Here is a 27,850-nt window from a genome sequence, read left to right as displayed (position 1 = left end):
ACCAACAAATAAATGAGCTCACACTTCATCTCAAAGCCCTAGAAAAGGAAGAGCAAAACAACAGCAAATGTAGCAGAAGGCAAGAAATAACTAAAATCAGAGCGGAAATCAACAAAATTGAAACAAAAGAAACTATTGAAAAAATTAACAAAACTAAAAGTTGGTTCTTCGAAAAAATAAATAAGATCGACAGACCCTTAGCCATGCTAACGAAGAGAAGAAGAGAGAGAACTCAAATTACTAGCATACGGGATGAAAAAGGCAATATCACAACAGACACTTCAGAAATACAGAAGATAATCAAAAATTATTTTGAATCCTTATACTCCAATAAATTAGAAGATAGTGAAGACATTGATAAATTTCTTAAGTCATATGATTTGCCTAGACTGAGTCAGGAGGATACACACAATTTGAACAGACCAATATCAATGGATGAAATAGAAGAAGCAATCAAAAGACTACCAACCAAGAAAAGCCCAGGACCAGATGGGTATACAGCGGAGTTTAACAAAACCTTTAAAGAAGAATTAATACCAATACTTTTCAAGTTATTTCAGGAAATAGAAAAAGAGGGAGCTCTTCCAAATTCATTCTATGAGGCCAACATCACCCTGATTCCGAAACCAGACAAAGACACTTCAAAGAAAGAAAACTACAGACCAATATCTCTAATGAACCTAGATGCAAAAATCCTCAATAAAATTCTGGCGAATCGGACACAAAAACACATCAAAAAAATTGTGCACCATGATCAAGTAGGATTCATCCCTGGGATGCAAGGATGGTTCAATATATGGAAATCAATAAATGTTATTCACCACATTAATAGACTTAAAGATAAGAACCATATGATCATCTCGATAGATGCAGAAAAAGCATTCGACAAAGTACAGCATCCCTTTATGTTCAAAACATTAGAAAAACTAGGGATAACAGGAACATACCTCAACATTGTAAAAGCTATCTATGCTAAGCCTCAGGCTAGCATCATTCTGAATGGAGAAAAATTGAAGGCATTCCCTCTAAAATCTGGAACAAGACAGGGATGCCCTCTATCACCACTTCTATTCAATATAGTTCTCGAAACACTGGCCAGAGCAATTAGACAGACAAAAGAAATTAAAGGCATAAAAATAGGAAAAGAAGAACTTAAATTATCACTATTTGCAGATGATATGATCCTATACCTAGAAGACCCAAAAGGGTCTACAAAAAAACTACTAGAACTAATAAATGAATTTAGCAAAGTGGCAGGATATAAAATCAACACGCATAAATCAAAGGCATTTCTGTATATCAGCGACAAAACTTCTGAAATGGAAATGAGGAAAAACACTCCATTCACAATATCTTCAAAAAAAATAAAATACTTGGGAATCAACCTAACCAAATAGGTGAAAGATTTATACAATGAAAACTACAGAACCCTAAAGAGAGAAATAGAAGAAGATCTTAGAAGATGGAAAAATATACCCTGTTCATGGATAGGCAGAACTAACATCATCAAAATGGCGATATTACCAAAAGTTCTCTATAGGTTTAATGCAATGCCAATCAAAATCCCAACGGCATTTCTTTTAGAAATAGAGAAAGCAATCATGAAATTCATATGGAAAAATAAAAGACCCAGAATAGCAAAAGCAACTCTAAGCAGGAAGTGTGAATCAGGCGGTACAGCGATACCAGATTTCAAACTATATTACAGAGCAATAGTAACAAAAACAGCATGGTATTGGTACCAAAATAGGTGGGTGGACCAATGGTACAGAATAGAGGACACAGAGACTAATCCACAAAGTTACAACTCTCTTATATTTGATAAAGGGGCTAAAAGCATGCAATGGAGGAAGGATAGCATCTTCAACAAATGGTGTTGGGAAAACTGGAAATCCATATGCAACAAAATGAAACTGAATCCCCTCCTCTCACCATGCACAAAAGTTAACTCAAAATGGATCAAGGAGCTTGATATCAAATCAGAGACTCTGAGTCTGATAGAAGAAAAAGTTGGCTCCGATCTACGTATTGTGGGGTCGGGCTCCAAATTCCTTAATAGGACACCCACAGCACAAGAGTTAATAACAAGAATCAACAAATGGGACTTACTCAAACTAAAAAGTTTTTTCTCAGCAAGAGAAACAATAAGAGAGGTAAATAGGGAGCCTACATCATGGGAACAAATTTTTACTCCTCACACTTCAGATAGAGCCCTAATATCCAGAGTATACAAAGAACTCAAAAAATTAGACAATAAGAGAACAAATAACCCAATCAACAAATGGGCCAAGGACCTGAACAGACACTTTTCAGAGGAGGACTTACAATCAATCAACAAGTACATGAAAAAATGCTCACCATCTCTAGCAGTCAGAGAAATGCAAATCAAAACCACCCTAAGATACCATCTCACTCCAGTAAGATTGGCAGCCATTCTGAAGTCAAACAACAACAAGTGCTGGCGAGGATGTGGGGAAAAGGGTACACTTGTACATTGCTGGTGGGACTGCAAATTGGTGCAGCCAATTTGGAAAGCAGTATGGAGATTCCTGTGAAAGCTGGGAATGGAACCACCATTTGACCCAGCTATTGCCCTTCTCAGACTATTCCCTGAAGACCTTAAAAGAGCGTACTACAGGGATACTGCCATATCGATGTTCATAGCAGCACAATTCACAATAGCTAGACTATGGAACCAACCCAGATGCCCTTCAATAGATGAATGGATAAAAAAAAATGTGGCATTTATACACCATGGAGTATTACGCAGCACTAAAAAATGACAAAATCATGGCATTTGCAGGGAAATGGATGGCACTAGAGCAGATTATGCTAAGTGAAGCTAGCCAATCCCTAAAAAACAAATGCCAAATGTCTTCTTTGATATAATGAGAGCAACTAAGAACAGAGCAGGGAGGAAGAGCAGGAGGAAAAGATTAACATTTAACAGAGACATGAGGTGGGAGGGAAAGGGAGAGAAAAGGGAAATTGCATGGAAATGGAAGGAGACCCTCATTGTTATACAAAATTACATATAAGAGGCTGTGAGGGGAATGGGAAAAAAAACAAGGAGAGAAATGAATTACAGTAGATGGGGTAGAGAGAGAAGATGGGAGGGGAGGGGAGGGGGGATAGTAGAGGATAGGAAAGGTAGCAGAATACAACAGTTACTAATATGGCATTATGTAAAAATGTGGATGTGTAACCGATGTGATTCTGCAATCTGTATTTGGGGTAAAAATGGGAGTTCATAACCCACTTGAATCTAATGTATGAAAAATATGATATGTCAGGAGCTTTGTAATGTTTTGAACAACCAATAAAAAATAAAAAAATAAAAAAAATTGTCTTGTGGGCTTTGAACCTTGTAATTCTATGGGGAGGGTAATATTTTTCTGTATCTTATCTATAGGTTGATAAAAGTATTAAAATGCTAGGCAGAGATAAAAATGAGATGATTAAACTCATTTTCACATTAGATTGGGCCAAGGTTTGTCTAGGTGAACTACAAATGCACTAATACACATAGTACTGCCAAACGCTGAATTATTAACATTGTCAGCTCCTTGGTTTCAGTTCATGCCCTACTGAGGAATTTTAGAAAATTCATCAAAACTAGGTCTGGAAGCATGTTTACAAACTTCCTTTAGGGTGTCTTGAACTAAAAATAAGATGATTCTTAATCAGTCATCTTAGTGTGCCATCAAGGCCAGACTAAGGTTCATAAATGCAAAGAGCCTGTCTATAGTGAAGGAAGCAGATGAAGCCAGGGGTTTGCTAACTCAGTGCACAACAGTTGACATACCAGGCAGATGACTGAAAGTGATTCCTCATTTGGCAGGATAAGCAGCATTATGTACAATACCTATGGTTTATATATGTCAATGCAAGGTTCAAGAACCAAAAATGGTGATGAAAAGTAATTCCAAAAGTATTATGGTTTATCACTTTTTTATATTGACTGCAAATTCTTTAATTATCTTAACCAAATACAGAATTAGTTAATTGAGGGAATCTTCAATCTTTCCTATAATGAAGAAATAAAATATTGCTCTGTTTCCTAGATTTGTTTTTATACTACAATCAACTTTAAAGTTCCCATGTTTTAAAAAGTTTTTGTGGATAAGTGCATATCAATAGTGGTCTTATAATATGGGGACTGAAAAGTATGATAATTTGTGAAAGTCAAAGGCTCTAGACATTACTTGTGCCTCCTAATGGATCATTTAAATGAGTAAAAAATAAAATCAAAACTAATTTTATTCCTATGATGAATAAACTAAACGAAAATGGGTTCAATACTGAGAAAATGATACTCATCTTTTCTTTCATTCAATAGATAGGAGTCCCTTCAAATGAATCATTCTGAAGAATATTGAATTGTGGTAGTAAATGGTTTAATTTGTTTATAAAGTTTAGACAATAATCCCAATAGTTTTAAAAGTAATTTAAGTCTAGAACATGTGAAAAACTTAGGTGTACAAATTGCCTAGGTCTCACTCTTAGACCACAAACAATACAATGGAATCCTAATTTGCCATGGAAATAGAAAATAAACAGGAATATCAGTTACATTCGTTATGGTTTAGATATGAGGTGTCCTTCCAAAAGTACAGGTGTGAGATGATACAAGAATTTTCAGAGATGAAATTATAAGATTGTGAGAGGTATAACCTAATGAGTGGATTAATCCACTGATATGAATTAACTAGGTGATAACTATAAGCAGGTAGGGTATGGCTAGAGGAAGGAGGTCACTGGGGGTGTGCTATTTTACAGATAAGGCAGTTGAGACTCAAATAGGTAAGTGGTTGGTCAAGGGTCACAAGAAGGGGCAGAGATGACAGTGCCTAATTCCATGGTCCATTTGTTCTTCCTGCTGTAGTATACTTATTTAAGGCCTATAATATTGTTGTGTTTGTGCTCTTCTCTACTACCTAAAATTTCTTTCTGCTTCTTAATTCATCCCTACCTCTTTATTCTGAAGTCTACATACTCCAAAAACTATTCTCTTAGCACTTTATATAAAATTCCCTATTACAAATGTTAAAGTAATGCTGCACAATACACATTTATGTAATATTACCATTTCTATTTTAACATTGTGGCGTATATATCACAAAATTGTTTCCCTGACACACTACAACATATCTCTCCCATCTTCTGTTTTATATTCCTCATACTCCTTCATATTATTATTAATATTATGAATATAATCATTGTTATATATTATTATTATCCTCATCATTACCATTACTATTATGTATTATCCGCCTTTATCAACCACCTTTTGTCCTCATGCTGCTCTCTTATTCACCCAAATCTCTCTGCTTTTGTTTCGCTCAAATCTTATCATACTCTGAAAATACCTCTCTTTCTTTCCTTAGGAACAGTTCTACTCCTGAAGATTTCATAAAAGGTTTAATACACTCTTGGTTACTTATTTATACAATGAATATCAAAGCACTTACTATATGCTAGAAACTAGGGACAGATAACCAAGATAGATTTTATTTGCCTAAAAATTTGCTGCCAGCCACAAGAGACACTTAACTACATCAAAATTTATAACAGATTTATAAATGTCATAATAAAAATATATGAAAAAAAGTAATATGTGGTTGGAGCTGGAGCTCAATGACAGAGCATTTGCCTAGCTTTGCATGAGGCCTTGGGTTTAATGCCTAGTGAAAGAAAGGAGAAAAAAGAAAGAAGGGCAGAAAGAAAGAAAGAAATGATGAAAGTAAAAAAGAAAGGAGGAAAAGTGATATGTGCACAAGGAAGAAAGAATAGAAAGTCATTTGGGAGGCAGCCCAAGAAGACTTCAAAGAAGAGGTGGCATATTAAAATAGAGCTTCACTTATTAATATGTTGCGGAGAGAGAAATGGGCGTAATAATAATGCTTGGGGTTTTTTAAAATTATTTTCTAGTGTGAGTTACTCTTAGTATAATGATAAATATATAAAATTATATATATATATATTTATATTAAGATGTATGATATCTATAATATACATATATATATACATATATGTGTATATGTATATATATGTATATTATATATACATAAAAATTTTTCCTTACATATGTGAAGGCTAATGCTTGTGGCCAAGATAGGCTAACAGAGACAAGATTTACCCTGAATGTTTAAACAACAAAAAAAATGGACCAAAAAAATGAAAACAACAATTTTCAGACACTGTATGTCAGGCAGCAAAGAATGGTGATTCCTGAGAAAGAAAAAACAGATGTGATCATCTCTACAGTTGTCCCAGATTACTGCATGGAGAAAGAAATTGCTGTCTGAAGTGCACACAGGAGGAACCTAATGGTCTCATGGAGTTAAGAAATGGATTTGGGAGACAAGGGAGGCCAAGGTGTCTATAGTCACAGGGCTAAAAAATGGAAGAAAAAGACCTGTACATAAAGTTCCAGAGTTCTGCAGTGAGTCCTTCAAAAGAATTTAGCTAATTACCAAATAGTGCATGTGTGTAAGGAAATTAATGTTACTAGGTCAGGGAATGATACACTTGAAAGAAGTCAAAGTAACAACCCCCAGAACTCATCCAAGTCCAGGATGTTATGGTTTGGATGTGAGGTGCCCCTCAAAAGCTAATTCGTGAGACAATGCAAGAAGGTTTAGAGGAGATGTGATTAATCCTCTGATAGGAATTAACTGAGTGGTAACTGAAGTGGTAGGGTGTGCTTCGAGGAGGTGGGAATTTGGAGCTTAGCTTTAAGGTATATATTTGTATCTGGCAAGTGGAGACCTCTGGCTCTGCTTTCTGGTCATCATATGAGCCACTTCCTTCCACACCCTATTCTGCCATGATGTCCTGCTTCACCTTTAGCTCCAAGGAATGGAGCCAGACTTCTATGGACTAAGACCTCTGAAACTGTGATCCCTTAAATAAAGGTTTCTTCCCTAAAATTGTTCTGGTCAGATAATTTAGTCACAGCAGAAAAAAAAAAAAAAAAAAACCTCACTGAAACACGGGAATATAACATTTTCCAATCATCAAAAGTTTAAAATTTGGAGTGTGTATGTGGCTCAGTGGTAGAACAATTGCCTAGCATGAATAAAGTCTAAAGACCACAAAAGGAAAAAAAAAGTGTCAAACTTCATATTACAAAAGGATTGGACAGAGTACTCATGGTATTGAGTCCAAACTGAAGAGAATTAATCCGTAATACCTGGCTATACCAATTCTAACTGAGCTTAAAAAGCACAAATTAAAACATCAAACTGTTTCCACCTTAACTGCATACCAGAAAAAGTTCAAAAATATTTATAGAAATACTGAGCACTCAATAGGGTAAAATTCAAAATTTCAGGCATCTAATAAAAAATTACTGGCCATACAAAGAAACAAGAAAATACAACAATAATGAAGATAAAATTCAACTTGAAACTGACCCAGCAATAACACAGATGATAGAACTAGCAGAGACGGATAGTAAAACAGTTATTATGTTTGCACTCCATGTGTTCATGCAGTTAAAAGACTGAACATATTAAGCACAGAGAGATGGAACATATAAAAAAGACACAAATTGAACTTATAGATATAAAAATATATCTGAGATGAAAAATACACTGAGTAGAATTAAAAGCAGATTTGACACTGTTGGACAAGATAAGCAAATTGAAGACATAGCAATAGATACAGTCCAAAATGAAACAGAGTTTGGGGTAAAAAGATGAAAAATAAGCAGAAAATTAGTACATTATAGGACAACTTCAAACTGCCCAATATGCATGTGTAACCAGAGTCTCCAAAGAAGAACATGAATAAAAATACTTTTTGAAAAAATAATAACTAAAAATTTTCAGCTGTGATGAAAATTAAAACCCACATATCCAAGCATCTCAAAGAATCCCAAGTTCAAGAAAGATTAAGAAAACTACAGTAAGGCACATAAAAATAAATTGCTTAAAACCACTAATAAATAGAAAATCTTAAAAGCAGCCAGAGGAAAATGACATATTATATACAGAGGAACATATATAAGAATTAGAGCAGACTGCTTTTGTAAAGCAATGCAATGCAAAGATAGTGAACTATTATCTTTAAAGTGCTGAAGGAAAAAAATCCATTTAAAATTTGTATCAGTGAAATAAAGATTTTTTTTCAGGGCTGGGGTTGTGGCTCAGCGGCAGAGTACTTGCCTAACACGTGTGAGGCCCTGGGTTCGATCCTCAGCACCACGTATAAATAAATAGATTAAATATAGGTGTTGTGTCCAACTACAAGTAAAAAAACAAATGTTAAAAAATTTTTTTTTTCAAAAATATAAGAGCTGAAGAAAACTTCACCAGTTCAGTAGCAAACATGTCCTACAAGAAACACTGAATAAATTCCTCAGGCAGAAAACAATTCCATCAGATGAAAATATGAATCTATACAAGGAATAAAGTATAACAGAAATAGTCTAAATATAAATATACATATTTATATTTATATATAGTCTATGTATAAATTTATATATAGTCTAAATATAAATATATATTTATATATATAATATAAATATAAAACAATGTGGGGTTTTATCTTTTTTTCCTTTCTTTCATTATGTGTGTTTGTGTTTCTTATTTTTTAAGTCTTTAAAAACTTATTGACTGAATGGCAAGAATCAAGAATATGAGAGCAATAAACACTGGTGAGGCTGTGGGAAGAAAGGAACTCTTTTATATTACTGGTGAGACTGCAGATTAATACCACCACTCGGGAAAGCAATATGGAGATTCCTTAAAAAAACTAGGGAAAGAACCACCATATGACCCTGCTATCCCACTCCTGGGTATTTTACCAGAAGATCTAAAGTTGGCACACTATAGTGACACAGCCACATTAATGTTTATAGCAACACAATTCACAATAGTTAAATTATGGAGTCAATCCAGATGCCCATCAATAGGTGAATGGATTAAGAAACTGTGGTTATATATACAGAGAGTTCTATTCCGCCATTAAAAACAATGAAATTATGATATTTGCCAGTAAATGAATGGTAATGAAGAATATCATGCTAAGTAAAATTAATCAAACCCAGAAACTCAAAGGTCAAATGTTTCCTCTCATTTGCAGAAACTAGAGTAAAATAAAGAAAAGGAGGAGGGAAGGATAAGATTATATAAAGAACCAATCAAACACAAATTAACAGAAGAGCAGAGGAGTCCAGTAGAGTAGAAGAAGGAGAAGGAGAGAGGGAGGGCAAAGGGAAGGGAAACGTGGGGGATCATGAACTGCAATCAATTTCCATGCATGCATGAGTTTGTCAGGATGAATCCAACTACTATGTATAACCATAAAGCTCTAATAATTAAAATAAATAAATAGATAAAATCAACACAAAGTCTGGAAAAAAATTTATTGACTATTCAAAACAACAAGATCACCAATTTTGAGGCTTCTAATATATGTAGAAATAAATGTATGACAACAAGAACACAAAAGCTACAGCAAAGAAATGGAGGTATACTATTAAGAGATTCTTACACCATATGTAAAGTAGGATAATAGTACTGGGTGTATGACTGTGGTCAAGTTGAATAGGTTTGCTGTTAAGTCCTAAAATAACCACTAAATTGTAATAGAACAAAAAGTATAATTAATAAACTAACGAAGAATTTAAAGTGAAATCATAAAAAAATCTCAAGAAGTTCAAAATAAAACAAGAAAAAGGAAAAGACTCCAACAAATAGGTGGTTAAGTACAAAAGAAAGAATAACCTATATTTAAACTCAATCATGTTGAAAATCACATTAAATATAAGCAATCTAAACATCCAAATTAAAAGGTGGAGATCATCAGACTGGATTTTTAAAAAAGTAATAGTTACAGCCAGTCTATAAAAATTTCATTTTAAAAACAAAGACACAATACTTTAAAAAGTGAGATGAAGAAAGATATATACCAGAGTATTACTAGGGATAAAGGAATTATTTTATAATGATAAAGGAGTCAGTTCACTAGGAGGATGTAATGATTTTAAACATGTATCTACTTAGTAGAGCTTCAAAATGCAAGAAAGAGAAACTGAAAAAAAATTCAAGGAGAATAACAGACTTTTTGAAATTGCAATAGATGATAGAACAAGTACACAGAAAATCACTAAGGACATAGGAGGTCTGAATAATACTATCAACCAACTTTACCGGAACATTGTATCCAACAACAGAATATTCACTCTTCCTTAGTGCACATGAATATTTTCTTAGACCATTTCTGAGCCATAATGCAAGCCTCAATATATTAAAAAGTATTTAAATGATACAAAGTATGTTGTATTATAACAGTGCAATTATATTGGGAATCAATAACAGATAGCTAACTGGAAAATACCCCAAAACTAGGAAACAAAATAGCATACTTTAAAGTAAACTATGAATCAAAGTAGAAATCAAAATGGAAATTAGAAAGCATTTTGAATTAGTTGAAAATATAAACCAAATGAATCAAAACTTGTGGAATGAAGCAGTACTTAGACATAAATTTACAGTACTGACACTACTACTGAAAAATCAATGATCTCAGTTTTTTCCTTAGCAAACTAGAAATAGAAAAGATAATTAAACTCAAAGCAAATAATGAAGATCTAAAGTGAAATTAGTAAGATAGAAAACAAAAAAGCAATATTAAATTTTGATAGGTATATTTACAGTCTCAAAAGTTAGAGAAATGATATAGTCAAAAGTCTGCAAATATTAAAAGGATAATAAACGGATAATATAATTCCATGCCAATAGATTCAACAAATAGATGAAGTACATTGACATATCTTAGATGAAACAGATAATATAAATAGATTTATATCTAGTAAAGAAACAGAATTTATAGTGTAAAATCTTCTCACAAAGAAAAGTCAAAGCCTAGAAAACTTCATTGGTAAAGTCTTTCAAGTTTTTTTAAATAATTCTTATTGTACACAAATTCTTTCAAAAAATTGAAAAGAAGAAAATACTTGCCTACCATGTGTGAGGTTTTGGGTTTGATCCTCAGCATCACATAAAAATAAGTAAATAAATAAAATAAAGGTATTCTGTCTATCTACAACTAAAAATAATAATAAAAAAAGAAAATACTTCCCTACTCATTCCCTGAGGGTATAGTAATAATCAAGTTAGTATCACTAATAAAAATGGACACATATGTCAAAGGAACAGAAAAGAGAATCCAAAAACAAACTTACACAAATATGATCAACTGATTTTTTTATAAAAATGCAAAGGCAATTTAAGAGAAAAGGATAATTTTTTCAGCCAGTAGTACTGGAACAATTGGCTACCCATTAGCAAAAACCTCAAACCCTTTCTCACCCATATATAAAAATAACTCAAAATTAATCACATACCTAAATTAGAAATTAAAACTATGAAACTTCTAAAAGAATGAATTGAGAAAAATGTAGCAAACTTGAGTTTTGTGTAATTTTCTTAAATAGGACACAAAAAGCATGAAATACAAAAGAAATAAAGGTAGTAAATTGATTTCATCAAGATTTAAAGCATTTATTGTACAAAGGATACTTATTAAAATAAAAAGGCAAGCTATAGGGTAGTAGAAAATATTTGAAAAATATATCCATATGTCTAAGATATATAAAAATCATTACAACTCAATAAAAAATAAACCACAATTTTAAAAAGCAAAAAAATTTAAAAGACATTTCAACAAAGTAGATAGATTGTGTCAAATAAGCATATTATGTTGTTCAACATCATAAATCATCAGGGAAAGACAAAGTTAAACCACAATGAAATATGGCTACAAACAATAAGAATGGCTAAAATTGAACACTAAAACTTACAAGCATTGCTAAGGATATGGAGCAACTAAAACTCTCATATATTGCTAGCATGAATGCAAAATTGTAGGAAAAGTTCAGCAGGTCTTATAAAGTTGAACATATGCCTATAACCTAACCTGGCCATTCTATTCCTAGATATTTACCCATGAGAAATGAAAGCGTATGTCTACACAAAGAAAATGTTCATAACTGTCTCATTTGTAATAGTCAAAAACCAGAAAGAACCTAAATGGGCAATCAAACTGTGGCATAACCATACAACGAAATACTATTTAGCAATTTAAAATAGAAGTGATTGACATGTACATGAGTGAATCTGAAAATAATTATGCTGAATGAAAGAAACTAGACAAAAAGAGAACATAATGTACCATTTCACTAATATAGAGTTCTAGGAAATACAAACTAATCTACAGTAACCGCATATCAGTGATAGTCTGGAGATAGAGTCAGTGAAGGAGCAAGAAGAGAAAATTGAGAGATTTGAAAGGTTCATGAAGAAATTGTTGGAGATACTGGATACATTCATTATATTGGTTGTGAAAATGGTTTCACTGATGAATAACTATCTTGAAACTTATCAGACTGTATGCTTTAAATTAATACAGTTTGTTATATGTCAATTATTATTTAATAAAGCTGTCAAAAATAGCATGCAAGCCTGGCGTGGTGGCTCACACCTATAATTCCAGTGGCTTGGGAGGCTGAAGCAGGAGGATCAAGAGTTCAAAGCCAGCCTCAGCAAATTAGTGAGGCACTAAGCAACTCAGTGAGACCCTGTCTCTAAATAAAATACAATAAGGACTGGGGATGTGGCTCAGTGGTTAAGTGCCCCTGAGTTCAATCCCCAGTACAAAATATGCAGTTTGTAATAGTCTTATTTCACAAGTGAGTAAACTAAGACTCAAAGAGGTTATACGATTTTCCTAAGATTACAGCTGGTACACAACAGTCATACAAAGCTTATGAAAGAGCATTATGTGATGAGGCCATTGCAAAAGGCATATGTATTGGGATGCTAAGGCACATTTATTTGAATGGAAAGATGGAGATGAAAACCTTTCTAGCTCTCCAAGAAGAAAAAATGACTAAAGAGTTTCCCAGGAAGAAATTAATAGGCTTTATGTGATTCATCTTTTTGTTCTTCTTTTTCATTTGTATATATTTTATTTCCTCTCACAAATAGATTGTAAATGGCCTGCAGACTGATTTTTACCTCTTGTACAGAAGAATCCTGAATTAATATTCTCATAGAGTAAATGAATAAATGAATGAATAAATGTTAACTTTTTTCTGAATGATAAGGCAATATGAATGACAAGGATCCTCTACAAAGTCAACCTGACTATTCCATTTTCTTTAAAATGTTTATATTTAAACTTTCATTTCAATAAGACTTTCATAAGTCATGATTGGATTTTCCACTGTCCCTCTTATCTTTAAAGGGACAAGAAAAAGAGGGTCTGTATTTGGAATACAATATTTGCTACAACAATATCTTTTGTGGGCAAGGGGCCGAATGGCAATATAGGCAAAAAGTCACAGTCATTACTTTATCTGGGAGAGTTTTTAAAGTAGCCAAACTCTGGATGCATCTGTTTTATTCTTCACAGATGTCATACACTAATCTATGTGAAAGCCACCTGATAAAAATGCTGTAACCTCAAGTATTCTCACTTTTCTCACACTCATATGAGCCTTATGCCTCTGAAACCAACAAGGCCCTGACTATACTCTAACTCCTAGTATTAATATTTTTGTGCTTGTTTTTATGTATTTGTTATATTATGTGTTTATGTTGTGTATGTATTTATGTCATACTTCTAAATACTCAAGGCAATTTTATCTTTTAAGGATGTTCTCATTCTTTTAAAATGCATTTTTCCCCAGTTTTCCATGGGACAAAAAAAAATCCTTCATTTTCATTGGAAAGGAATTTAAGCATGGATAAGAGATATTTAGTATGATCATTTCCACCTTACCTTTTCAAAAATTAAGTACTGGAATAAAGAAAACAATCAGGGAAAAGAAACAGGAGTCATTTTTCCTACTTTCCCTCATACTTCCCACCACCTGTAGCCTTAACAGTCTTACTGATCCTTTGTTTAAACCTTTTACGTCTTCCTGATCTTTTGCAATGGCCCTAATACCTTGTTTCTCTAGCTCAATTCTGTTTCCATCTCTAGTCAATTCCAGCAAATACTGGCTGAATTAATTTTTCAAAAGCAAAGCTCTTGCCATACACTGGACTATTTGGTTATGATGGTCCCCTATGATCTACCAAATGCCTTAGCATAGCAGGCCACAGTGATATGATCACACTGAATTTTCCAGCCTATACACATGCTATACCTTAGTCAAACTGAACTGCTCATTGTTTCCTATGCCATACTTGCCTGCTTTCATTTGTCTTCCTCATGTTTATGCTTCTGCTATTGCCCTCACTATCAGGATGCTCCTCTCTTCATTCCCAATTCTACTGGCAAAATTCTACCCAACTGTCAAAGAACATCACAAAGTCTGCTTCCTTCTGTTCTTCTAAATAAATATAATTTAAATTCTTTGAACTCCCTCAAGTACTAGTTTTTACTCTATTAAGGTACTTAGTATATTCTGCACAAGGAATAACATCTCCTCTTCTCTGTACATCTCCTCTGCAATAATCAGTGCAACTTAATTGACATTTATTAATCCCTCCTTTGTGCTATGCATTGGATTGGTTAAACACTAAGGACACAAAAAGGAATAAAAGCATTTTAAAAAATATGTCTACAGTCTATGTTTCTTTAAGTCAGGGACTATGTATATTTGTATTTGTTTCCAATGCAGCATCTAATGGTGTGCTTTGAATATAGTCAGTACTCAATATATATTCATGGAGTAAGTTAGTTTTTCAAAGATACTAAGCACTCTCCTAAGAAGAAATATTTTGCTACCAAAAAATATTTTCCTTAACTAGAAAAACAAACAATCACATCTTTAAATAGTTTTTAGAGGCCAAGTTGGAAGTTAAATTAACCACTGATTTATACCATCCAGAGTGAAGACCTTATTGGGCTCAGATCACTCCTTATTTATGAAGTGATACTAACTTCAAGCAAACAAGGCTGCATCAAATGATAAATTTCCATATGTCTAAAGCTTCAGGACTGTAATTTGGTCGAAGTAAAGGTGGTTATTGCTTCACTTCACAGAAATCTATGAAGTGAAGGACACTTCAAGTTGACTGTAAGATTTAAATATATATCTAGTCAATGTATCTGGGAGATAGCCACTTTGTGTTTGACCAAACAACATCTACAAAGTTTTAGTGGATATGCCGGCAAGACTACACAGCATTACTGGAAGCCCTTACACAATGAGACCTTTATGCACTATGAGACTGGACAAAATTTTCACTCATTCTCATCATACTTACATTCCCTCACTTTCAGGGAAACAAAACAGAAAGACGCAGTGAGATTTTTTAAAAGGTAACACCATGAACAAAAATGGTCAATAACACTAAGCAAAAACAAAAGAGTAATGAAATTAATGAAAATTAAAATCTTTGAAATCATATCCATTAACAACAAGGAAAATAATCAAGCATGAAAAATGAGGTCATTGCTAAAGGAACAAACCAAGCCCCAAAGCTTGGCACTTGCCAGACTAAGAACTCTGTTGTTTGAGCCCAGTTCCTCCCCAAGTGACACACCTCTCCAAGGAAAAATTCAGCAGAGTAGATGCATATCCACCACTCTGCCCACTACCAAAATTCAATTTACGTACAGAGGCCTAATTTAAAAATCCGTCTCAGGAAATGAAAAAGAGAAATGCACTCTCTTTGTAGGAGAAACAAATACCTAGAAATCCAGACTACGATAGCTATAAATCTATAGAGACCTATTAGCATAAGATGGTTGTAATATTCCAACAGAATGAGAAAAAGATGATAGGTCTTTTTCATGGCATTCATTCTCATATTAAGATGTAACAGTTCTGAGGCCAAATATTTGAGATGTTCTGAGACAGGTGTATTGGAAATTTTACCAGATAACCATAACTGAGAATATTCTAATGAAACCCTTCTGGGGTTGGAACAAATAGGCTATGAAGTCAAACAAACCTGTTTAAATTTTAGCTCTGTCTTTTTTTCCTTGAATTTCTTCCTTCCTTCATTACTTTATTTTTTGTTCACGTATTCATTCTTTCAACACATATTTACTGGGAACTTAATATGTGTCAGGCACTGTGCAGGAAACTTATGATACAGATTTGAACAAAACAGACAAGGTCTTTGCCCTGACAGAGTTTTTAGTCTGGTGAACAAAATAGATGTTAAATAAAAATACAAATATATGATAAATGTCAATAATTTTAAGTGCTATGAAGGTAAAAAAAAGAAATCAGAATTGAGATAAAACAATTAAAGATTAGGAGACTAAAGTATCTCAGGTTTGTTGAAAGGATTAAAAACAACAATGTAAAAGTGCCTAGGACAACATCTAGCACATGCAGGTTCTTAACACAAGCACCAGCTATTTTTTGTTAGTTTCTCTTTACCAAGTATATATCCCTGTCTATTCCCTCCCAATCCTCTCCTGCCACCCAAACTATGAAGTGTTAGAACAATGTTGAGTGCTATTGTGGGAAAATTCCCTCTAGACATTTCAAATTACTGCACAACTTGCTGTTATATTCAGTTTTCTATATAATCAGAACCTTAATCAAGCCACAACCTTCTTATAGGCATATGTACATTTTATCTTCTGCTTAATATCTTTTAAATAACTTATGAACATTGCTCATTTAGTAGAATGGCATATTTATCCTATTTATCCCAAACTATTCTCAAGAAGCAATCAATTCAAGAACTCATGCTATATAAAAGAAATGCCAAAGAAACATAACTAAGAACTTCCCTAACGCATTTTAAGTATGTGTTTATATAGAATATCTCATTGTAGGAGATTTTTCTAAAAACTTTTCAAAACTTCTTTTAGACCTTAATTATTGCTCTATTCTATTCTTAGCAAACATTCATTTAAAACTTGACAAATCTTAATTCAGGTTTAGTAAAACTTCTGAGCTAATAAAGTTTACAATTTCTTTCCAATGATACTATCTTTATCTCACAATAATAACTAGTCCCCAACAGTTCTTCAATTTCCTTTGATTGTAAAAAATGAACTAAAGTATCCTTTGTTCATTTAAAAAAATAGGATTCTTCAGTTTTTAATCAGAAAGATGATCCTGTATACAATTTAAGCAATATGTGTTAAGCGTTATCCTCAATTTGGCAAGCAGAATACAGACTAAAAACAAACTACCTCTAAATGAAGGAAAGAAAGTTCAGAAGGGAAGAAAGAAAGGAAGGGGAGGAAGGAAAGGAAGGGGAGAAAAAGGGAAAGAGGAAAGGAAAAGGAAGCAGAATTCATTACACTGTAAGTTACTTTTCAGAGAATGATTCCAAAGAGCTTTCCAACTCCCAAGACTAAAACATCATATACCATATCTGAAACCTAATTCACCTCATTCTTTCCTCTAATAGATGTAAGGATGATTGTTCATAGTTACAATGAATGAGAATTTCCTAAAGGTCTCTATATAAGTGATAATTTTCATATATACCCATATTAATCTTTACCCAAAGAAAGCAAAATTATTCTTATTTTTTTCAGGGAAGCATATATTTCCTAAAATTCTTACAGTTCTACTTAAAAAGCATTGAATTGAAATCAATAAACTTGAAACAAATTAGAGGGGAAACTGTATAAACCCTCTTAAGTTACTATTGTCTGATCCAAACAAATATTCCCACATCTTTAAAAACAATCTCAAAATCCATTTTATGGTTCTACAAAAATATACTATTTTGATCATCTCTTACTTCACATATTTCATTTCCTTTTTCTCATTTTCTCAATTATTGCAATGAAGTTGGAAAGATAGGTATCTCATCCATTTGTTCAACCATGTCTTCTCAAAAAACTCCAGGCCCTCAAAGTTTTCCAATACTCTTTCCTGTTTATACCTGTATTTCTCAAGTCAGTTTCTTAGCTTTCCACCGGTACTGTCTCTTAGATGTTGGTCCTGCAACTGAAAGTCCAGGGTAGTCAGGGGGAATCCCTCAAATTAGTCACAGAATTGACATAATCAGTGAGTTCACATATGCCATTACCAAGACAAATCCCAGAAGGTTTTTATCACTTAAAGCTGTCAGACAATCAATGAATGCTATATCAGATACCAAATTATGGGAGATTAATCCCACCTTTAAAACAATGTATTCTGACTGATGGTGCTATATTATGTAAAATAATGGGGAAAATTATACTCACATGAGAAATAATATATCTAGATTTCTTTTTTGTTTTATTCAGTGAAACTCAGAACATTAATGGTAGTAATTAAAACCAAGCCATAGGTTTAAAATCAGCCTGGTAGCAGTGGCACATGCCTATAATCCCAGCTACTTGAGTGAATAAAGCAGGAGGATTGCAAGTTGAAGGCCATCCTGGACAGCTTAGTGAGACCCTTTCCCAAGATAAAATAAAAGGGGTTGGGGTTACAACTCAGTGATCAATCACCCTGGACCCCTGAGTTCAAACTCCAGTACTACAAAAAAAAATTTTTTAATTTGTATTCTGCCTAATAGTTACAGGGATGCAGACTTGGATTTCATTAATGCTATTGCTTAGTTATTTACAATACCAAGATCAAAAAGAGAAAAGTAATAATTAACTGTCAAACATACCTTCTAGTTGTGTTTGTGTGTTCCAAAAGGATAAAAGTCCAGAGGTAAAATAAAAAATTAAAAATCTGCTTTTATTAATGAATTAATTACTTACGTTTATATGAAATTTTGAGGCAAAAAGAAAGAGTTAGCCCCAGTACAGCTTGTATCCAGAGAAAATCCCACCCACACAAACTCTCTAGTAACATGTCAATTTTAAGCTCATAAGGTAATGACCATTTTTCTTCTCTTGTAAACACTTTACCAAGCCCTTAATATAAGCAAATAATAACAATAACAAGCATTACACCATACAAACTGTTATGACCAGGTAAATATTAAGAATAAGTCTCTTTTGCCAGTCATCTATGGAAAGGGATGTTTTGGAAATTAATCTTCTTTACTATAACTGCTTTGTGTTTTTAAAACTTCAGCAAGAAATATATAAGTAATATACAGAAAAGAGAGAGAGAGAAGATTCACAAAATATTTTACCTTTACTGGCAATATTTAACTCACATTTTGATGCTTTGGTACTGGCAAAAAACTGATGATGAAATGAAAAATTTTATACCAAAATTCTAAAATACATGAAACATGTACTTTGAAATAAAATTGTATGCTGCAAGTGAGTAGAGGCAAGGTGCAACAAAATAAACTAGTTTGTTAATTATTCAAATAATCTTTAGAAACTAGCTACTAAAATATTTCTAGGAGTCAATAACTTTACATTTTCTTGAACTATAGGCAGACTATATTTCACATCTTACTTATAATTATGTAGGCTAGCTGTGCATAATCAGTGAGGTTATTGACACCTCTTTGTCTACCCAACTCAAATCAAGGCTATATTTCCCCTTCTCTGTATACATTTAACCCTTTCAATAATAATAAAAGTTATATAACAGTACTAGAAAATGATTAAACTCATCTTCTGGGTTAAAAAGTTCAGAGAGTAGCTTTGGGGGAAAATATTCCAATTTATTAGCAACTTTTAGAAAATTACCCTCAAACCCCACATTGTTTCCAATCTCAAGTTAAGAAAAATTCTTCTCCAACAGGCACTGAATCACTTTAATGTTGACTCTTGTGCAGCTCTACTCCACCTTCAAATGTAGTCAGTAAATTCAGCTTTACTATAGTACTATTAAAATGTGAAAGAACCATAATAGCATTTTAAAAAGAGCTGTTGGCACTACATTAGTTTATAGAAAACCCTAAACTGAACCCTAATGCAAAAATCTAATGATAGTTTGCCTAGTTGCCAAAAGAGTTACACAAATTATTTTGTCTTAATATGTAAGTTGTCTCAAAGGCATCCAAGAATATTGCTGTATAGAACTGAAAATAAGTCTCCAATGGTCATTGTTCTTGTGGGGTCTTTTCAACATCAATAAATCAATATACCACCTTTACTTTAAGGCAGTTATCTGCTTATAGACTTGCCTTATGATTGAATAAAAAACATAAAAGATTTTTTCTGCTTCTTTAATAAGTCACCTTCCTTGATTGGCATCCAACATGGTCTACCTCACACCAAATTCCCCTTTAGAGTGAATATGTGATTTTCGAGTTTCTGGTAACACACTCAAACAAAATCAATAGTTTTAATTCCCCTTTCCTTTATAAATCTGAACAAATTTTTTAGAGTTTGAAAAGTAAACCAAGATCAAATTTAGACATGTTGTTTGAAATTAGCAAAGATGAAACACTTCAATGCCAGACAAAAGCCCTGATTTTTAGAGTAGGTTTTTGCTTTCCCTGAAATGCCTAGCTCAGGCTGTGTATTTTTATGCCTGCAGATATTGGCATGTTTCACATTTAAGATTATGACACACCAACTTATTTTGAAATTTAAAAAATCTCCCACTGCGCATGTTTCAAGTGCTTCATGACTATCACTGATAATTGAGCAATTAACTTGAAATTACCAAATGTGCTGTGATGGCATAATATGTAGTAAGCAACATGAAAGAATGAAGAACAGAGGAACTTCATACAGAGAAAAAGAAATAATGAAGAGTAAAAGACCATAATAAAAACAGTACTGAGTAAATTTTAATGGTCCCAGGTCTCAGTGGTTTAACTGTACCAGTAAAATGGTTTAATGAAACAAGTCCTGAATATTATGGGACTTTTTAGAGTTTGTTCTGGTGCTACAAAAAGGAACCTTCTTTCTAACTGGTCTTGTGTAATTCTCATCAATTGGTTAAAAGTAAGTGAAGGGGTTTCATTAGACAACAAGCACAAAATGATTAGGTTAAAATTTCAGAGCGGCAGATGCTTAAGAAACAGGAGCTTGCCAAAGGGGAATAAAGGGAAAGAAGGGGGGATGGGAATAGGAACAACAGTAGAATGAATTGCATATAACTTTCCTATGTTCATATATGAATACACAACCAGCGTAACTCCATATCATGTACAACCATGAGAATGGAAAGTTATACTCTATGTGTGTATAAATGTCAAAATACACTCTACTGTCATGTATATCTAAAAAGAACACATTTTTTCAAAAAAGAAACAGGATCTTGCAAAAAATTGTTGTAAGGTCTTACTTTAAATATAAAACAGACAAGGCATTAAATCTAAAGCTAAAGATAACCTCAAGAAAGCAAGCTATTGTAAACATATTTACCAACAAAAAATTGAGATGCATGGGTTGACATCAAAACAAAAGAATGAAACCCAGCTCTACTGGAAAAACCAGAATGCCTCTTCAGTGTTCATCTCATCAAGGTCTCTAATATTGGGCTTCTCTGGCTAAAACTATTGTATGATGGTAAAGGGTAGCTTTTTTGTCCTTAAATATAGCCAATGAAGCTAATTCCATAAACCCAAATCCTACCTTATTGCAGTGGCAGGCCATTTTAACAGTTTGCAAGAAAAAAAAAAACAATTTAGAAAGTCATAGAGGAAAAACAGATTCAAAATTACAGCAAATAAAGGACACTATTAAAAACATTTTTTTTCTCAAAATTCTATCAGTATTACTCCAAAACAGCACTAGGAGATTAAAAATAGACCAGGCTGTCCTTTCAGGTATAAATTAGAAATAAAAACTAGAGACAGCATGAAGCACAAGTATCTAAGGACACTAGTATATAAAACTTAAAAGCTTAAAATGTAATGGATATCCACATTCAGATTAGCAAATTCCTTTCAATTAAAGTAGATTTCTGGCCACAGTTCACAAATGTATAGTAGCTGTGTATATTAATGTAGATACTTCAAATGTCAGTATATCTCTAATTAACATGAGCACACAACTGTAAAACTGAAAAGGTACAATTTTAAATTCCTTACATTCCCAGCATTAATGCTTTCATGGGGCAGCTCCCGTTGTCATGGAAAATGGCATTCAAGCCCTATTTGTGGATTTTCACAGCTCATCTTTTTTATTTACCTGCTCTATGTCAAGATTAGCCTGGAATAATATTTTTTAAAGATAATGCACTTAGAGCTACTTGTCCTTAAAATCACAGATGTTCTCACTGAGGGAGCTTTGGTCTGGGCTCTGCTCAGTCTGAAACTGATTTCTTTCCATTTTAAAATACGACAAAGACATGAATTTGTGATTTTCTTTGTTTGTTTCCTAAAAATCTATGCAATTCAAAAAAAATTCAGCTGAAGTGATGACATGTGGCAGTTTTGGGATTGAAGTGTTGAAAAATGTCAGGGAAAACCAAATGCCCCACGAAAATGAAGAAATGAAGTAGTAGTAGAAGGCTTTCTGCAATCTCTTCTCCTACTTACTTTACCTTAACTTTTCAAAATTATATATTCAGTAACCATGTGAAGTCTGAGATAGTGATGGAAAACCTCAGAAACTCTCTCAGAGAAAACAGCATGGTATTGTGGAAAGATCACTGAATTTATACCATGAATTCAAGTTCAAGTCCTGCTACTCTGCAAAAATGAGGATAATTCCTACACATATTACAGAGTTTTTAATGTCTGCAAAATAAAGAATTATACCAACTTAAAATACTATTATTAGTGCCTCAAGCCTGGGATTAAACAATTCTCACTTTTTGTACCAGACAATAAAGAACAAGTGAGAGGCTTTAGGGAAAAGGTTGCTAATAGAAAGCATGAACTGAGACAGAACTTTATAAAAGGGAATTCATTGATCAAATTACTAATGTGGCTTGAGTAACCTGGAAAAGCAGGGTACCTAATGAACTACCTTTGTTGTTGTTTTGTTTTATTTAACCAATTATTTATTGCCCTAGTGAAACTGAATAGTTGGAGTTACATAATTATTTTTTCATTAGAGATAAAAAAATTGAATGTGAGTTACTGACATGGGAAATAAGGTCTTCTTACACAATGCCTACTTTGGGAAAAGAGACAGGTAATTTAATTTTTAAAAACACTATAATTATTGTAGCTTCTGAAAACATAAGTCATTTTCCTTCACAGTATTTTCCTCTTTTGATCTGGGTAGTAGATATGAGTAAGTAAGATTCCAATCGGTTCTCACACTCTTGATGTGGCCTATTCATTATGGATGTGCAAAACAATATCCCACTTTCCTTATCTCACAGACCAGCTTCTGTACACCTTACTAAGAAACCTCCCCATGGCCATGAGGTTTAACTTTCTGCCTTAAATCATGTAGCAAATATGCAGTTGTAGACATAGAAATGAAAGTTCATAAAAGAAGCCCATTTACTTGTCCTTAGGCATAACTAGATTAACATTTCGTTTGTTCAAGCTGCTTTATCATCCAGTGTAGGTGATGAACAGTTTCCATAACAATTGAAAGAAACTGAAACTAAAAATTCTGAATGCCATGTTAGTTTCATCTCACTTATCTCAGTCATAGCATGCTGCCACATCTCTTTAATAAGAAGATTCTGCAGTTGGGAGATCAGTCAAGAGATGATCCTAACAAAGCTTTTTCACTCACCCAAGGAACAGCAAAGTCCATACCCTGCTCTAGCATGTGGAAATCTTCAAGACAAGAAAATAATTATTTTAAGATCTGTTTGACTACCATGACTTCTGCTTCAGTGACCAGACACAATCAAACTAAATGTTTTTTGTTGCTGTTGTTTTTAAAGTGAAACTCCAAAATTAACATGAAAACTACATCAACAATGCCCCTTCTAATTTTAATCTTTCCCTTTGCTAAATCACAAAAAAAAAATTTTAGCTAATTGGATCACCTCCATTCAAAAATAGCCTATGTGTATCCATTGTGCAGGGAAAAAAGTGAAGAATTTAGGAAAGAAAACCTTTGAGTGATGAGAATTGTAAATTATATATTAAGGAAATTCTCCTTGGTTGATGTGACAGTAATTATATTTGTCACTGTAAAAATTTTAATCATCCTGAAAACTTACTAGAATGAAAATGACTGATAAGAAAGAAAAGAGAAAGAAGGTAAAAAAGAGAACAAAGCAACTAATATAAGATTTGGACAGCTCATAATTATTTCCCTTCATTCAGATTTCTAATAGGATAAACTCAGCTCCTTAGAAGCTACTATCTTCACCAAGAACCCTAATAAAATATAATACATTTCTTTCTCCATCTTCTTTGCTTCCTATTCCTCACCATTCTACCTTGCACAAATTAAAAGCTTATGGTTAATCCAAATGACACATGAAGTTTATAAAATTTCATTTTAATCAAGAATTCAAGCTTCAAATAATAAAATGTAAATTGATAAAGTTGTCGTAAAAATAACTATTCTTAATGCATTAAATATATACAAAATTTACTAAAATATTTTAAACATAAAAATCTACTTTTTTAAAAGATGGTCCAAAATGCCTAATCCAGTCAATACTACCACTAACAGAAAGGTAAAACTGATTTTAAACAAATTTCCACTGCTTTCTAGGTGAATACCAAATCATTTAAACTTCAATTTAAGAAATTATTTTTTTCAAATACTTTCCTGGAAGTATATTCTTTAAAACTTATTTGTAGCAGTAAACTAACAAAGAAAAAGTTTTTTATGTTTTTGCTATTATGAAATATAAAAGAGCCCCTTAAGTGCCAATTGTTTATAATAATGCACACATATGAATAGGTTTTCCATTCAAGCTACTTAACTGTGGGTCTCTAGGTTTATATGTGTGGTGGCAGTGCTGGGGATTGAACTCAGGGCCTGTGTTCTACCACTGTGCTATATCCCTTGCCCCAGAAAGGCATTTTTTAAATGTGTCATATAATCTCAACTACTTCTATAGAATAAATATATATTGATAACAGATCTTTAAAGTTTATGTCTTTTTTGTTCCTTAAAATTTACCTTCTTTCCTGAGAAAAATTACCTTCGTTCACCAAATTACCATTTAAAATATAATGGTGTTTGGGGGATGGGAAAGAAGGCAGGAATACTACCATTTTGAAATATATTACACATTCACTAAATGAGTCTTTAGTTCCTTAGTACATAATCTCCTCATGTGCTGACAGCACTTTAAATTCTATATCATCTCAAGTCTTTTCTCTGAGCACAAGCACACAGTAGTTTTCAAGTCCAGATAACCAGAAGATGTAAAAAGTTATCATGGTAGATTATTCATGTGATGTAGACTAGAATATTTAAGGTAACTCATTCCTCCAATTGAGCCTTCTTCCAAAAAAGGAAGATATTTATTCTTTAGGCTTTTAAATAATGGGCCCTGCATTGTGTTTTTTTCACTGGAAATCACAATAAATTGGCTTTTTCACCAGCTAATATTTTTTTGTATAGTCCTCTTACCTCCCCCCTCCAAAAAGCTATTAATACAATTAATACTTTGTGACAAGTATCAAAAAACTAATAAAAATTCAGACACAAAGAAGAATTTGTTTATACACTGTAACCATTTCACTACCTAATGAGAACAGTAATAAACAAACCAATACTTACAATTACGCACAAAAAATCAGCCCAGCACCCAGAAATCACTGGTAAATTGCCTTTGAATTCATGAAAGTGACCTGGAAAATCAGACACAAAATGAAATCAAAAAGGACAAGTAAACTGTGTTTATATGCTTTATTAAAGAAGTATACTTTCTGGCTATAAACCATACTATTTTTAATACAGGCAGTTGTCTTCATCTACTCTAACAACTTTTTCCAAGATTATAATGTCAAAAGAAACAATTATTTCATTATTTTACATTTAAGAATACTTCCATCCAATACGGCTTTTTAAGAAAATTTCAGTAATAAAGTAGGTGTTTAAAAGTATAACTAGGTACAAACCAAAGGGAGATTTTTATAGGAGAGAGGAAGGCAAGTCACTTTTTTAAAATATATTTATCTCAGCAAGTTAGCTTCATAGAGAATATCTTGAATGTGTTTAACAGTAATACCTCATAAGTAAATGAAAAAAAGAGGAAGCAGTTTTTGTTCTATCTGAAGTGTAGAGCCCATTATTTATAGCTCAGCAATATAATATGTATCCTGTATAAGCCACAATTCAATCCAAAATTATTTTGCTTGCATACACTTTAATATTGGCTGAAGAGGTAACACATGCAATTCAAACACCCAGAGCTAGACTTATAAAAAATTTAAACTACCACAATGAGTCACTTTATGCCTCTAAATATCTATGATTCCCTCTCTCCACAACCCCCATGCATTAGAAGGTAGTTCAGTAGTTTATTTTTATTGTTTGGTCTAAATACAGCACATTTTTAGTTCCATGAAAACAAAGAAACTTTGTTACAGAGGCTGTATTCTTTCCAGAATGTGAGGATGGCTATGAGTAGAGTTCAAATGAAAATAATAATGGAATTTGAGTTCCTAATTTAGGTCAGAAACTTTCCTAGTCTCTGGGGACTGATTTGATTGATTTTGTGTTTTCAAAATATAGCCAGTAAATATCTAGGTTAGTTAGAGCTAACTAGGTTTAAATTAAATTCATCCTGGGGAAAAAAAGTATCTTGATCAACATTTGTAGGAACCACTATGCCCAACTTTGCAATTATAGCACAAATGGCCTTAATAGATTAAGCACTGGCATCTGAAATTAAGCTGGGATATGAACCGAAGATCTAATTCAGCCCTTCCCCAGTCCCTAAAATACGCTTTTGCCTAAGTGACCAAGATAATTTATTTTATTTTCCATTGACAATTGATAGATAATAAGGCCTGGACATTTGGACAGCTTTAAGTATCAGTAGCTAATTCCATTAGGCTTCTTCCCTTGACTTCCTTTTTTTTTTTTTTTTTTATGGTAGAAAATGGTACCTAAGACTTTCTCCACTCCAGTTTCACCAGTTTCCAGCAATTCTGTAAGGCCTATTTCCACATGTACAGGAAATATAGTAGAGTCTAGTCAAGGAAAGGTAGTTCTATCATTAATTTTGTAATTATATTGTTTTCTTCATAACTTTCTGATGTTTGGGGATCCAGGAGAATAATTCTGAGACATCATACAATCCTATTTGGACATTATGTAAACTATCCAAGTCAGCAAAGAATACTGTGGCTAACACAGATCCCATTTTTTCAACCATTGGACTCTTCAGGAGTTGAGACCTACAATTCTAAAAATATTTTTAATTTTGGAGCAATTCAGATTCCAGACAACATATCAGGGCAAATGATAGTCTAATATATACCAAAACAAAGTCAATAAATTTCATTTTTCATTTCAGTGCAGTCCGGATATAGAAATTAAAAGCAACTCTGAATTGTATTATCAACTGATTACTATTGGTAGCATATTAAAACAAAAATTATAAGAGATTAAATTCCTAAGGCCACAGAGCTCATTATTATAAAAGGGAAAATTACCTTAATGCATACTTCCTCAAACAGAAAATTTAGAAATAAACAAACATTTTGTGACTGGCAGAATTAAGAAGTAGTACACAAAAAATGTGTTAAGTTACTTTTTTAAGAACTAGAAGAGTTTAGCCTGAAGAAGACATTTCCAAAAATAAAAATAGTCACTTTGGTCTTGAGGGCAGCACAAAAGTAAGAAGATACAGAAAGAAATGCCAGAACAAATCAGCATCTTCCTGGAAAATTTAGTATAAAGGGAACAACCAATCACCCATGGATTTGATCCAATCCTCTATTTGTTCATTCATTCATTCAGCAAATAGTTGATCGTGGGTTAGGAATTGTACTGAACTATAAGAACACAGAAAATTAAAGTTAAAAAAACAAGTTCTCTCCCCCTCAAGAATTTCAATCTATGATCCAACATGTGCTATAGACTTTTGTATCTAATCATTGGTGGTGACAGGCTCCACACTATTAAGTTGTTAAAAATCTTTTGTACATTCTTAATTTACTAAATTTTAAAAATTTCATTGCTATAAACCCTCGAATATAAAAATGCATAAAAAATC

At 32.9% G+C, this 27,850-nt stretch overlaps 1 protein-coding gene across 20 annotated transcripts in view; it reads right to left on the bottom strand.

The window, feature by feature from the left end:
- The window catches only part of Sox6 (SRY-box transcription factor 6), a 612,624-nt gene that overhangs the window by 483,156 nt on the left and 101,618 nt on the right, over positions 1-27,850 (bottom strand). For 19 of the 20 annotated variants that reach the window (XM_058576980.1, XM_058576987.1, XM_058576994.1 and 16 more), the window contains one exon: positions 25,405-25,475. The exons of the other annotated variant lie outside the window; for it this stretch is intronic. The gene's annotated coding sequence lies outside the window, so the exon portion shown is untranslated. The remainder of the gene's footprint in view (positions 1-25,404; positions 25,476-27,850) is intronic. 20 annotated transcript variants of the gene reach the window in all.

Source organism: Marmota monax, unplaced genomic scaffold (genome assembly GCF_021218885.2).
Source record: "Marmota monax isolate L192 unplaced genomic scaffold, Marmota_monax_Labrador192_F-V1.1 WCK01_AAM20220418_F8-fsc00061, whole genome shotgun sequence".
Classification (NCBI taxonomy): Eukaryota; Metazoa; Chordata; class Mammalia; order Rodentia; family Sciuridae; genus Marmota; species Marmota monax.
Note: the sequence above shows the minus strand (reverse complement) of the source record. Positions and strands in the feature narration are given on the sequence as shown.